A 15,695-nucleotide genomic window follows, 5' to 3' on the forward strand; every position below is an offset into this window, starting at 1 on the left:
CCCATTAATCTTTCTGTTTTCACTGTCAGCGTCGACAGATAGATATTTTGAACATGACTGAGTCCTTGGAAGAACAGCTCATTCCCCCTGTGAGCTATAGCAGAAGCAAGTGGGCTGACTAGCCTGCACATGCCTCACCCTCAATGTCTTAAGGTGCTTTGAAAGAAAGTAAGTCAAAACTAATCAGAAAACAAATAAGTACTGCTGTGAAAGCATCCTGAAAACTAATACTCAAAGCACTCTAAGACTTTATTATAATGATTCTCACAGTCATGTTTTATCTTCATAGAACATGCTAAAATCCTCATCTAGATTGAAATGAGAGAATAACATCAGGTTGAAAGAACCAGAATAAAATAATATTTCCATTTTATCTCTTCAATCAGGATTTATCTGACTAATAACACTTCAGCATTCATATGTATTCAGCAATTTACTGAGTGGCACTCTGCCATTTTAGGGATTCTTATGAATCATGTGAAACAAATGAATTTTCTGGTGATTGCCTAACAGACAGCAGTAGGTCATTCTTACTAGTTAAATCCACCAAGTGATACTATGAGAAAAATCAGACCTGTGAAAGTTGCAATAAGAACTAAAATGGCTAATTTTGTTAGAACACAGCATATGCGCCTTGTTTTGAAGTGTTGCATATAATTAGAGGGTTTTTAATGAAGAGAAAAATGTAGTTGTGTATTGATCCCTTCCCTCTGAATGCTCCTTGGTTTCCTTCTTTGAAACTTTATAGTACTTTGGCAAACTTAAGATGCTTGTAACAAATTACCTTACTCTATAGTAATTGATAGATCTTTCTAAACCCTCGCTGAGCACAAGTCCATTTCTCCAGGTTGGGCTTGCTGGATAGTCCCCTTCTCCCTGTAACATCTAGCTCTGTGTCTGGCTTAAAAACATATTTGAATATGGAATAAATTATTCAAAATCATGATTAATGAAGTATTTCTCAAAATTCCTGCCTTCAGAAACTTAACTTCTTAGGGTTCTCTAGGAGGAGGCAGAAATTTGCCAGCACAATCGGTATACATTTTGCAAGACTGCAGGGTAGAATCTAGAGTCAAGCGTTGCTACCTAACATCCTTCTGTAGGATGAAGGCAGTTTGCCGACTAGTTTTCTTAGCTTTTCTAAAATGTAGCTTTTACTTCCTAAAGTTTAGATATTGTAAGTAATATTTTAAAAAATATTTCTTACTGCTTTTCAGATACATCTTGTGGACAGGTTTTTACAGTTAATCCGAGCTGTGTGATGACGTGGGGGTAGGGTTCAGACGGCTTCTTAGAGTCCCAAAGAATTCTAGAAAAGGAGAGAATTCCACATGAAGAAATGCTTGGCTGCGCAACCAGAAGCACAAGGCCTGTAGTAGATAATATTCTATCAGAAGCCATTTCTTTGAAATTCTAATATTTTATCAATAAAAAAATTGTTCCGTGTGTCAAGGACGTTTATCTTAAAAATCTTTATCTCAAAGTAAATATACTTGTTAATCTTTTACCAGCTGATACCCAAAGATAAGTTTAAATGGTGAAGAAATAAGCTTTGAAAGTGCAGCACCTGCAAATCAAACGTTTGTGGTGAGGGAGAATTAGAAAGGGTCAGCGGGGAATCTCTTATATCTCCCCAGGACACGGGCAAGGAGCTAGAGGCAAGCGCGCTCCCCCCGCAGCGCTGGGTGCGCCCTGGATGAGGGTCAGCGTTCCGTCTGCCCTTGGCTTCCCTGTCTTCGCATTTTTCTCGGTTCTTGAGGAGAGGCTGTATCTTATAATGATGCTAAGGCTGCTTTTCCTCTTCTGGGAGCTGTGTTAACAATAGCACATTCCTTCAGCAATCACGGTGAGTGGCAGGGCGCTGGTGCTTTCCATTCTGATGCTGTCTGGAAATGTTCTCCTCGTTCTTCCAGCTCCAGATTAATCTAAAGCTCCTGCTTACACACACTTCGTGTTACTATTAGTATTATATCTGCTCCGTGGATATGAAGAGATAATATCACATGATGAATATGTATTATAAAAATACAGGCAAAAAATGAGGTTCACATTTTACTACAGTAGAATCTATTAAACCAAATTTACACTTGTCAAAAGATGGTAAACGGTCTTTGAAAAACCATGGCAAAAGGGCTTTCCAACTATAGCGGAAGTCATTTAGTGGCTAGAAAGGTCAGAAATATCATCTAAGGTCAAAAGAATGGAGAGAATTACAATTTATCTTTTGCTTTTTGTGGGAACAATGATTCACCGGTCAGATACTCAGAAGGATGCTCTTGGATTAGTTGATATTATCTGTGAGTTGATATTAATTTCCTTGTTTGCTGAAATTGACTAAACAAAATCTCTCTCTGTTTAATGCTGCAAAATGCCACCTACATCCTTTTTATATTTATGAATGCATAATTTTGGTTTGGTTCATGAATACCGAAATAAATAATTTTAATTATGTGGGTTTTTTTTTTTTTTAACTTTTGAAGAGAAGATCTTAGCATTCATAAAATTTTCAAAGGCTTCTTATATCAATCAATGTCACAGCAGGAAACAGATGGCATATACAAATTGGGATAATTTGAGGAGATTTAAATAGGGACTATTTATAAGTTGCGGAGAGGGTACAGGAAAATCATGCTGAATTTCACAATTTCCTTGGGCTTGTCTCATATAGGAGAGGAACCCCCAAGGCCTGAAGTGGCAAGGAGAAGAAGTAACTGGAAGAAGAGAACAGAGGCCCGTGTAGAGAGGGCTGCGTAACAGTGACCGTGATCTTCAGCTGAGCGATGACAAGTACACTGCCTCATTGTCATTTCACTTTCTGTTCTCTTATTCATACCATAAGTGGCAGCACCCAGGAATCCAGTGGGCAAAGAGGCCTGTGATGAAGGCCATGGAGAGCGGTCTCCAAGGATATTGAGAAAAATAAGGGCGGAAAATGGATCTAGGGGAAAAAATATATATATTGCCTATTAATAATATGTTGTTTATATATCCAGCTCAGTTCCACCACTAAAACAAGGTTGTCTTCCCCTGTTAACACTTCTTTCTGTAAAGTTGAAATGTGTCTCCTTATAACTTTCACACGTTTGTTCAAATTCTTATTTCTAACTTTCTAGAGCATGACTGATATCCTTCAAGTATTTGAATACATTTATCATTTTCCTTCTAATTCATCTCTTCTCCAGTTTTAACTCTTCAAATCTTCTCAAGAATTTCTCATATTACATTGTACCTGGCGGTTTTGATTCTAAAGTTAGCAAGAATGGTGGAAAGAAGACGATAGCTAAAATGAAATTAGATTGGAAATCCCTTAAGTCATCCATTTAAAATGTGCACATTCTGTAGTGGGCGCAACGCTACATCGTAGACCCACGATGAAAGCAGGTCTGCACGTAGCCGTCTGGAATTCAAGCCATTTTATCTTATACATAACTGACAAAACCATAGTGGTAAATGGGGAATGAAGAAAAAATTCTAAAGTGTTCTTATCTGCCTATAGGGTTTACACCGTGTTGTTTTAATACCAAGTTTTTCTAAGCTTAGTACATCTATGTTTGTTCCTTCTTTTAAGGATGAAATGAATGAGTGAAGTCACGTCTTTAAGGAGGGTGAATTAACACGTAAGTTAAATGTGTATGTGTTCTATTTCTTCCAAATGTGGTTTCTCTCCTCTTATTTCTAATAGCCCTCTTCCTGGAATGCTAGTTTATCAGTATTTCTTTTACAAGATATCAGACTTGGACATGATACCCCAGTCGTGAACTCCCTATGTGAAAATTAGTGGGAATAATATTTCCTTAAACTTAAAATTATAACGTACTTAATATTACCAACAATAGCATTACCATGTTGGTTAACTTATATGGAGCTAAAATCTCTAAGTGCTTTTCAACAGGAGCTGCTATTTAACTAGGAATTGATAAACTGAACGCCTGCGCATTTATAACCCAAATGCGTGCCAGTAGACTGGTCCTTAACAAGCATTATTTTTTTGAAGTCATCTAACCTATTGAAATCAAAGGGAAAGAAATGAGATGCGTAAGTCTTTAAGCACTGGATGAATGAGCATCTCTGTGGAATGTAGAAGGGACTCCTTCTTTATACAGATGTTTGGAATTAATGACCATAAAGGTCTTTTAATTTAACACATTCAACAAATATTCATTGAGTATCTGTTATGTGACAAGCGCCACGATTAATAAGTAATGCATGATCTCTAGCCTCAAGGATTGCACAGTTTAGTAGATTGACAACACGTATGCCATAGCGAGAGGAGATATTTCGAAAAGATAATGACGGTGCAGAGGAAGGTGTAGGTAGTCCTCCATGGGGACAGAGGTGAGGTATGTGTATGGTGGATATTTTTTGTAAAGATGTAAGACTTAAGAATCTTGAAGGATGCAGGGAAGGAGTAGGGGCCTTGGAGAAGATACTCCCGGCATACGCAGTAGCATTACTGGGGGTTCAGACATTTGAAACTAGTGTCCCCTAACGGAGCACAGAGATCACAGAAGTGTAGGGAAATCAACAGAGAAAGAAGTAAGAACAACATCATCAAAAATGTGTCAGATTGGGGGGCCAGCTCCGTGGCCAAGTGGTTAAAGTCCCACAGCTCTGCTTTGTGGCCTGGGATTCATGGGTTTGGATACCGGGTGCAGACCTACTCCATTTGTCAGCCACGCTGTGGAGGTGTCCCACATACAAAAATAGAGGAAGATTGGCAGAGATGTTAGCTCAGGGCTAATCTTCCTCACCAAAAAAAAAAAGAAAAAAATATATAATATATATCTATATCAGACTGATTATATATATTTGACCTCATTATATGTATACACATTCTTATATATGTGTATCTATATATATGTATTATATACATGTATGATATGTAATAAATGATATACAATGTTCATTCATTTTATCATAAATATAGATATATATCCATAGTTAATGCAAAATTTAAATAAAGCAAATAAGGAAGGAAGTTGGAAAAAGGAGAAAGAAGAGTGATTGAGAGGCAATTAAGTGGGAAACAAACAACTAAATATTTACTGAGAGCATACCACCAGGCATCATGCTAAGTGCTTTTGCTCACATTATTAAATTTACTCCTTAAAACAGCTGGTACGATTAATATTGTCATTTTTACAAATGAGGAAATTGAATCTCACAGAAGATAAGTAACTCATCAAGATCATATATAGCTATTAAATATCAGAGCTGGGATTTCAATGTAACTCATAAACTCTAAAGAACAATACCAGAGGTATAACAATGGAGTATATAATTAATTGCTTGTTGAGTCATTTTTCTTTCAAGAATTCCTCATTTGTATTATGTGAAAGCAAATATTTGCAGAATAACATTAGGTGAAAGCAAACTCAGACTTTCTTTTGGTTTATTTCATTCTTAATAGGCAACAGGAAGCCAGCCGAGGCTTCTGACATGCTACTTTTTATTGAATCATGGTTAGGAACTTTAAGATAAGATGTGATTCTTACAAGGAGTGAAATAAAAAACAGATTGTGTTAGAGCACATTTTATATCACCTAATATGACTCTTAGTAAAAGATCAATCAAATCAAATCTTATTCTTAAAATGTCTATCTTTAAATACTTATCAAAAGATAAAATTTGATGGCTAGAGAAACAAAAAATATGTTTAATAGACATTGTTATTGTTAAACATCTATAAAATATCTGTTTTGAATTACAATTGTAAAAGAAATGTGCATTCTTAAATATTTTGGCTGAGATGGTAATATAATAGTAAAGTTGCTTTTCCCTCTTGTGTAATATATTCCACACAGTTAGTTTGAGGAAATGTATAAATACACACTTGAAGAGAACCTCTAGGTCTGAAGGATAATGTGGTGATCTGATTCTAATATTCCATCATACTCTCTGGAATAAACAAAACAAAGCAATAAACAAACATAAAATCAATAAAGAGAGCAAACAAAATGATTCGTAATCCATACCTTCAACATTACTGAGAGAAAGAGAATACCACATTCTTCAACTGATCTATAAGTAGGCAAAACAAATTCCAAAAGACCTCCCACTGCCTGCTGCTTCTGGCCTGTGGGTTCAGAGAGCCGAGGAGGAGACACTGAAGGGAGCTAGTGAGGAGAACAGAAGGACATGGAAGCACAGACAACATCTCGCTCTCTCTCGCTCTCTCTCTCTCACACACACACACACTTTTTCTCAACCACGAAGTATTTATTGAGTGCCTCTTTCTCAGGAGTGAGAACTCTTATTAGAGATGCGGATAGAAGAATACGTCCCCCAACTCCCCACTCCAGGAAATAGGACCTTCAGTCCAGAAGAGCCTAAAGTTGCAGGAATGGAAATCTTTAATTCCCTATGTGAGTAATTGGGAATGGTGATGAGAAGGATCAATTCTAATTCCACCACTTTGGTCCTGGGCTCATGTTTCCGAGCTGTTAAGAACACAGTCCTATGTGATAGTTCTTGCTTGAAATAATATGCTTTATCCTGAAGGACCATGTCCCAAACCCAAAGGTGGCATCCCCAAGCTGGCGCCCTAGCTCTGATCTTAGAGGGCCACGTAATGTATGATCTGGTAGAGCCAGCACGTGCTTTGATTATTTGTCATCGTCACCCCTCCTTCTCTTTAAAGTGGAACCTTTGATCCAAAGTGATGTTTTTGAGCATTTTATGATGATAAATCAGACACTCTATAAGCCTTTTAATAGTGATGCAGTCCAAGATACCATGGGAAAGAAAGGCAGTTCTATGTGCAGAATGGCTATCAATTTGAGTTAGGACAAATCCCCACTCCCTCCAGGGTAGAAGTGGTCTGATGTTTTCAACTTGCCACCAAGTGGCTAGTTGGTCTCCTTGATGGATGATAACACGCCAAGTACTCAACTTTGGTCTCTGCTTTTGACTGGCTTGACATTCAATAGCAGCAATACCTAGTACCACCTTAGCAAGAGGGAGCCCATGCAGGAGGTCTCATGCATTATGCCACCATGGCTATTTCATCCCTGGATGCACTGCGTAAGCACTGGGGTGTATGAGGACAGGGGCTGGCTGAACTTCTTTCGATGAGTCATCTAGAACCCTTTGTCTCTAATCTTACAATGTTACCAGTTGCTCTCACCAACCAGCAAAGCCATTTGCCTTTGCCGAATATACCTTATTACCTAAGGCAACCGTCTAGGTGTCCTGTTAAAAAGTCTGCCAACTTGGAAGATTTCCCCCCCACCATTGTCTCCCTGAGAGAAGCTGTAGTATAAAAACAGTCCACGTTTTACTCACTGTAACTATTGTTATCCATTCATGAACAGGGCGTTTGTTCCCCTGGCCTCCCCCGCCTGGTCTGATTGTAAGGAGCGCTCCTAAGATACAGGTGTAAGCTCAGGGAGACGTGTTGATACAACAGAGGTAATAAAAGAATCTGTGCCCTTAGAAATTGCTCATACTCCACCTTGAATATATCAGAAGAATATAAAAGTGGATACAAGGAGGTTTTTACTATAAAGCCACGCTTCTCTACCTCGTGATCTAATACTTGTCATTGACACCTGGAGCTGGTCCTACTGCAGTGCTGGGATCACTTCTTGAAGCTTGGGTAAAACAACAGCCCATGGTGATGATGTGGAGATGCTGAAATATAAAACCACACATAGTAAAATAAATCATTTGCAAATAAAATAAGACAAAAATAAATAAATCATAATTAAATGGATAATTATTGAAACAGATAGCATTGGATATATAGATATTTAATTTCCTTCTTTTTTGAATATTATTTTCTATGTCGTCCTACTAGTGATCGCTGTATCTGCAATATAAGAATAAGCCAGTTTTTATTTTTCTGCAATTTTCCAGAGATGATCCCTTTGATTTTGCAGAATATTTCACTCATCATCAGTTTCACTCCACAAAGTAGTAAAGAAAATGTCTTACTATTCTGTAGGGTTTAAATTTGTTCACAAGAAAGAAATATGTATTTCAGTGCAGTCATAGTTTTGTTTGTTTTCCTATCACATCTGCATTTAGATTTAAAAACATTAAAGTTATTCTATATTCAAATTCTTTAGTCAATGATGACTGAATTCTCATTTTCATGAATTATTCATGCATATTGAAAATTATTTTTAAAACCAGACATTAAGTTTAAAGAAAAAGAAATGGAAATAAGAAGAAGAAATGAAAAGGAGGAACCAAAAACATAGATAATATCCAGGAACTAAGTCTTTATTTAGTTAAGCATCTGAAGCATGCATGCTTTCATTCATTCATTCATGCAATTTTACTTTCCCTCACCAATTCCTTATTGGGCATCTACCAGACACTGAAGATTCATGAGTGAACAAGATCTAATTTCTCCCTGCTTTCATAAAGCTATAGTCAGTCAGAAAGAAATATATTAAAATGTTACAAAATAAATTATTTAGTTAACACTGTGATTAGTGTTATAAGAAGTGCAAAGAGAGCAACAACTTTCTAAGCAGTCTTCCTACTTCTGCTGTTGACCGCCAACAGACAACATAGCATAAATGAATGATCCTTTGAAGACATGTCATTCCTCTGCTCAGAATCTTCCAGTGGCTTTCTATCTCATTTAGAAGAAAATCCTGTTTTGGTTACTTCTTGCAGAGTCAAAAACCATGCTAAAACTTGATGGCTTAAAATAATAAATTATCTCATGCTTGGATTTGACTGGGTTCAGATGCGTGGTTCTTGAGGTCTTTCATGCAATTGCATTCAAATGCTGCTGGGGCTGGATTCATATAAGGCTTTGGTGAAACTGGACATCCAAGGCAGCTTCTTCACTCACACTGCATTAACTGAGAATGGCTGGAGCAGCTAGGGGCTGGCCAGGATCGCTCTCAACATGCAGCTTCCCCATTGGCTAGTTTGGGTTTCCTTAGAATATGGAAGTCTCAAGGTAGACTTCTTATCATTGCTAGCTTCCTCAAAAGTGAGTATTCCAAAAACCACAGCAGGAAGCAAGACTTTTTAGGATGAAGTAATGAATGCCACACTATTGCCTACAGGGGGCCAGTTGACGTTTCACGTGGAAGCGGGCTGCACAAAAGTGTGCTTACTGGGAAGCTCAGTTCCCTGCCTCACAAATGCCTAAAAGGCTTTGAAATCTCCAGCTTCACATCCCCTTTGCTTTCATGTACTAATTCTATCCTCTTCTTCCCTTGATCATTCCATTCAGCTATGCTGGCCTCTTCATTGTTCACTGAAAGTGCTAGGTTGGCAGTGATCTCAGTGAACTTTGCACTGTGGTTTCCTCTTTCGGGAACACTTTTCCCAGATGCTCACATGAGCTTTTCCCTCACCTTCACATTTCTGCTGAAGATAGACGAGATGTTTTCTGATTACCCTATTTAATGTAGCCACCAATACTGCAAACCATGTTCCTCCTCAGCCATGTCTATTCTCATTTTTTCTTCATTTTTTCCATGTAATTAGCATCTGATGTACGATACATTTTTAAAGAATTTTTTTTGAAGTAGAGCATACATACAGCAAAATCACAAACCATAAATGCTCAGCTGAATGAGTGTCTCAAAGTGAAAGAACCCTTAAAACCTACCCCCAGAACAACTAACAGAATATTATCACAACCCAAAAAACTCTTCATTATCTTCTTCTTGTCACTACCACCCCAGCCCATGGTAACTACTGTCCTGATTTCTAATAGCATAGATTTGTTTTTGTCTGATTTTGAATTTTTTGTATATGGAATAAGACAGAAAGTACATACCCTCTTATTTTGGGCTTCTTTTATGAAACATTACTTTTGTGACGTTCATTATTGCTGGCATATGCAGTTGTAAGCTTTTCATATTCATTGCTGTATAGTCCTTCTTTATGTGAATTCCTTATAATGCACCCACTCTGCTGTAGATGAGCATTTGGGATTTTCCCAGTGTTGGGCTAGTGGTAGTGCTATATTCACTGCTGTATATGTCTTTGATAATTTTGTATCTACATTTCTGCTGGTTATGTTTCAGAGTGAAATCTCTGGATCACTGATATTCCATTTGCTTTATTTGATCATTGCCTGTTTCTCCTTTAAAGATATAAGTGTAATGAGCACAGAGAGTTTTGTCTGTAACGTCAGGAGGCGGAGCAGGGAATGCTTTCTTAAAGAAGTAAATTTGAGTTGAAGTGTTAAGGGTGAGTAGATATATTATTATATAAGAGTTGGGAAAATCCTTTCTCAGGAAGAAGGAAAAGCCTGCTCAAATGCTTGGAGGCAGCAAACAGAATGGTGCATCAGAGAAAATGAAAGACCTGCATGGAGTTTGGAGAGTAAGGAGATTAGAAAAGAAGAACATTTTAGAAGATTCTAGAGATTTTTTGCATCTTCTAAAATACTCTAAAGGTTTTACTCATTGTTTTAAAACCAGTGGGGATGTGTCTTTCATAGGATAACACCATAATTATATTTTCATTTAGAAAAGGTAGCCCTGGGCACACAATCGGACGGAGAAGTGAGCGGGGAGAGGGAGACTGGGAGCACCTTGGGAGGGTGGTCAAGGAACGGTCAAGGTTTGAAGAGAAGAGAAGTTTTGAAAGGCACTTAGGGTTCGGATCCATGTTCAATTGATTGTGGTGGTTGAGACCTTTTTTTCTGGGATGTCTTCAAGCTTTTTGAGGAAAAACTGGGTTGGAATGTATTTAAGACATTCAAGGGAAGCTGTGGATATGTACATCCCCCAAGGAGGGGTCTCAGCTGAAGATATAAAATTTGGAGTTATTTGCAATATAGTAAATAAATATGATGTTATCTTTGAAGATGAATAATGCCCAAGATCAAGACTAGAGGATTGTCAGTATCTAAATTATGGTTAGGAGAACACAAGCCAGCACATGAGACTGAGAAAAAAATGGCAAGAGGTGCGGAAGAAAACCCAGGTAAATAAAGAAAGACAGTGTTTCAAGGGAGGAGAGTCATTGACTAACACCATTATCGTCACCATGGTACATTCTTACCACTCTCTAATATTATTTTTGTTCATTTGTTTGATGTTTTTTGCCCGTCTCCCACTTGCTAGCATAGAAGTTCATGAGTAGAGGGACCTGCCTCTTCTGTTCACTTCTGCGTTCTCCATGCCTAGTACAGTGGTAGGTTTTCAAAAGTATTTGTTCAATCAATGTGAATAAAACAGTTTACTTGTGATGAGAACTGAAATATGTTAACTGGATTTACAATATGGTGGCTTTAGTGACTTTCCCGAAAGCTATGGCTTAGCCTTCTAGGGCTGCCATAAAAAAATACCACAGATTGGGTAGCTTAAACAGCAGAAATCTATTTTCTCCTGGTTCTGGAGGCTGGAAGTTCCAGATCAAGATGCCAGCAAATCTGGTTTCTGATGAGACCTCTCTCTTCTTGGCTGGTGGATGGCCACCTTCTCGCTGTGTCCTGACATGGCCTTTCTTTCGTGTGTGTGAAGAAAGAGGGAATGAGCTCTCTGGTGTCTCTTGTTATCAGAATCCCAATCCTGTGGGGTCAGATCCCACTCTTATCACCTGATTTAGCTTTAATTGCTTTCTTAGAGGCCCTGCCCAGCCACACTGGGGTTAATATAGCCAAACTTGGAGTTAGGGATTTCACATAGGAATTTTGAGGGAACGCAAACATTCAGTCCCTGACAAGCACTATAGTAGAGGAGTGGAAACTTATTTGGTTGGGGTTGGAATGAATTGTGTGTCAGAAAATGGAATTAACAACTTTCCTTATGAGAAATTAGGGTGAGAACTTGTAAGATGAGATAAAGCCACTGTTAGGAGATGTATGTAGATTGAAGGTGGGCTTTTGTTCTATTCATTTATTTATTTTACATAAAAAAGACAACAGGAAAGATCAGGTAGGAAGTGAGAGATGAAGATAGGAGGAGAGAGCAGGGACAGTCACAGCACATGTCTTCTGAAAGGGTGAAGGGGATGAGACCCAGAGCACAGATGAATGCTCAGCTTCAGATCAGAAGATCTAACGGTCAAAAGGCAGGAGGAATTGAGTAAAGTGCAATGAGGTTTAGAGGTGGAAAGATGAAGAATTCCCACCTGATGTTTCCCATTTTCTCTGGCCTCCGCCCAGTGTTAAGTGGTGAATGGTTCAGTGGTGAGAGAAGGGGCTGCCAGGGAAATGCACTAGGGTCTTCAGACATCTGCATCCAGGGGCATAGCGAGTGTGCTCTAGACGCGGTCCCCACTTGATGCCCTGTTAGGCGATTTATTCTTGTAGTGCCCAGCGTGGAGAGAAGAGACAAGAGAAGGCGCATGGTTCATTCAGAGTGGTGGCTTGTTTCTGCTTGCTTGTGTTTATAGGCCTATATTTTGCTTTGAGACAGGTTCAGAATGAGAGGAACAAAATTAGGAGACTAGAATAGTAGTTAAATATGTCTATTGAACTCATGCAGTTCCTAAGATTTTCCTAAAAATATCTAAGGTATTAAAAATATCTAGGAAAGAATTTTATCTCGTGTTTCAAAGAACATAGAAGAGATTAGTTGATTGCACTCTAAAATAGGTCTTCTCTGTTATTTCCTTGTAGCATCTTATTCTCTCCCTTCACAGCGCTTAGCACTAATTGCAGTATATATTTATTTGTTCAAGGTCTGTATCTTCTAGGAGAAGATAAACTTGTAGTTATAGGGACCTGCCTCTCTTGTGTAGTTGAGCATGACTGGTGCTCAATAATATTTATTGTGTTGAATGTATGGAGTCCATGTAATAGTTTTCCCCTGAATATTAGCATAAGTGTCTTTTCATGTTCAAGGTCTTTTCTTATCTACTAAATTAGCTTCAAATAGGTGAGTAATGAAAAGACAGTAGACTTTGGATTCTCAGTGATGTCATATAAGTTACACAAGCTCTCTGAATCTCAGTTTTCTCTTTTGTAGAAAGCATACATCAGAGAAGAAAAGGTTGCTATCTAAAATAATAACAATTGAAGCCACCTCTACATTTCAGGAAAGCGGGGGAACTTAACCCAGGGGAAAGTGATTATGAAAGAATAGGCTCATCTAGTCTTACTGAAAGAAATTTAGAAAAGCAAGAATTTAATTATTCTATAGAATAAAGAATTAAGAATTTGTGAACAATCTACCACTCCCCAATAGAGTTCTTCTGGGGAAGACCAGGAAGGGAATTGGTTTTGGTTGGAAGAAATGGAGTCCTGAAATGATGGTGTCAGGCTAAGGCTATGGAGCCTCACGGCCAGTCATGAGCTCCCTTATGACAGTGATGAGTAGTAACTTACAGCAGAGATGTAGTAGCTGGTGTGTGACATTCAATTTTGAATTATTGCTATTGTGTTCTGTAATTTCTTTTCCCTATCCAGAGAGCCTGGATCCCGTTACTAACAGTTTGTGTGTGTTTTCCTGGCCACGGAACTCAGGCAAGAGAGCTATGATTTTCCATGGAGTAGAGTGGTATCATGAGAAGACAGTAGTCACGGGGTTGGTGGAGAAACAAGCAGAAGTAATGCACAAAATTCTAATCTAAGAATATTGCACCAACTGAATATTAGAATCCAAATACATATTGGGGAGGCTACTTGAGATCTCACAGTCAGGCAGGATAAGATGTGCTCAGATTATTTTCTTTGACTATTTTGAGAACAATCTGCTTGAGAACACTTTAGATTACAGGAAGTTCAAAACCACCTACGTTGTAGGATGTGTTGCCAGGAACAAATGGGATGATGACACTGCAGCTGTTACACATGCAGCGCCTCTGTGAAGATGTGAAGAATCTGAGTTTGAATAATTTGAATTTGAATTTGTGGTGGATTAATTAGAAAAAGGTGCCAGTTTTGGGTGGATGCATCCTACTTTGGAGGGCACAGCCCCTGCCAGAGTATACAGATTCCCTTGCTTTTGTGCCCAGCATCTTTGCGCAGTGCCAAACTGCACAATTTTAGCATGGCAGCCCTTGGATAATGAAAGTGCTGGTATATAGTAGACACACAATAGTATGGTAGTGACTCAGATTATTCTGGATTATATTGGAAGAGGCTACTGCTTATTTATGGAAATTAGAGCTGATATGCTCATTATAAAGGGTTTTCAACTTTCCCTACAGTGGATCTAAATTCAAGTGTGCACGTATGTGCACACACACATTTGTGTATGTGTGCTTATTCATGCGTGGATGCGTATACGGGTCTTCTGCTTACGAAGCTGGTTAGTTGTATTTCTTTGAAGTTGCTGGTGTCAAATGCACGTATCGTAGGAAATTTGATTCATCTCTACTAATTCTTTCAAGCACAAACACATTCTACATCGGCGGTTTTAATAGATTTCTTTGTTTTAGAGAGGAACTCACAAGATAACTGATTTTAGTTTCGGTTATCATTCTAGGATAGCTTCTACTCCGCTGCAGACAGCTCAGGCTCCTGGAGCTGGGCTGACCTGAGAGCAGAACGTGAGCCTCTAATGCTTCATTACGATCCAGCCTCCTGCAGATCTCCATGTGCCGCCTCATTGATTCCAGTGAACGGATCCTCAGATGCATTTTCGACTCATGCTTCTGTGACCTGGTGATACACCAGGCAAGGCACAGACACGCTCTTCTTTTCTATCGAGCCTCTCGATCCTAAACTCTTATGTTCTTATTGCTTTACAGTTAGACACAACGCTGCTACATAAATCCTATGCAGAATTAACTATGCTTTAATTGGATTACTGCATGATTTGACACGTATTTTCCAATTCCCTCTTCTAGAAGTGACCTCTAATTCTCCTAGTACTTGGTAAGCTGGAGTGTTTCAGAGTGATGGATTGAAACAGCTTTCCTGATAGATAACATCAGGTGTTATTTACTTTCAACCTTCATGTGAGGGACATGGATTTTAGAAACAAATTTAATCGTTTTTGATGGGAAATCTGCTTCTGGCTACCTATAAAAGTTCATCTAAATGTGTCTAAATTCTCACCCTGTGAGTAGTAGAAAAGACATTTGTTGATATAACTTGAATAGTAAACAATGGGATCATGACATTTTAAAACATTAAAAACAAACATGATGACAACGTTACACAGTTTAGACAAGATGAAGAAGTTCCGTATATTCAGTGCTGGGGTCTGTATTGCTAGTTGTTTACCCAGGATTGATTTCCTTTTCCTTTTTCACAACAAAACACTAACTTAGTGAATGTATGTGTTTCTCTCCCACACAGTCCATGCCTCAGAAAAACCTGATCCCAACCTCAATTCCAAGGATGGGTCAGGTTGGACTAAAAGAAACCCCATCTCTCTTGCCAATGATCAGCTCAAGGGTCAGTGTGCGATCCATGTTCTCCAATGGAGTGGGACGTTAGGTTTCCTGAAGTCTTTTAGGGAAGTTTTTACTTGGTCTTAAGTCTCTGCAGACCAGCTTTCTCCTTCCTGTAGAATATGAGCAAGGGAACATAAAGTCATGGCAGCCATTCTCCAATCTGAGTTTTTACTCGTCCAACAACCTTGAAGTCTGACCTACCTCTTGACTTACTCTCATGTGAGCTAACGTGTTTCCTTACTGCTAAGCAAGTCCAGTTCAGTGGGATAAACATTAAAGTCAGTAAACACACTGTCACACAAATAAATGCATAGTAAAAAAATCTGATCAACATTAATTAAAAAACAAACTAGGTGTGATAGGTAAGTCTGTTTTGGCATCAGAGAAGGCCTCTTTGAAAAGATTACGTTTAAGCTGAGATC

The 15,695-nt window shown here is 38.5% G+C and overlaps 1 long non-coding RNA gene across 1 annotated transcript in view; it reads left to right on the forward strand.

Annotated features, from left to right (window-relative positions):
* Nucleotides 1–15,695, forward strand: part of LOC139080720 (uncharacterized) — a 65,423-nt gene that overhangs the window by 43,552 nt on the left and 6,176 nt on the right. Inside the window, exons 2-3 of the long non-coding RNA XR_011535442.1 lie at nucleotides 2,669–2,787; nucleotides 3,569–3,617. This is a non-coding gene — a long non-coding RNA (uncharacterized lncRNA). The remainder of the gene's footprint in view (nucleotides 1–2,668; nucleotides 2,788–3,568; nucleotides 3,618–15,695) is intronic.

Source organism: Equus przewalskii, chromosome 32, assembly GCF_037783145.1.
Source record: "Equus przewalskii isolate Varuska chromosome 32, EquPr2, whole genome shotgun sequence".
NCBI classification, from domain to species: domain Eukaryota; kingdom Metazoa; phylum Chordata; class Mammalia; order Perissodactyla; family Equidae; genus Equus; species Equus przewalskii.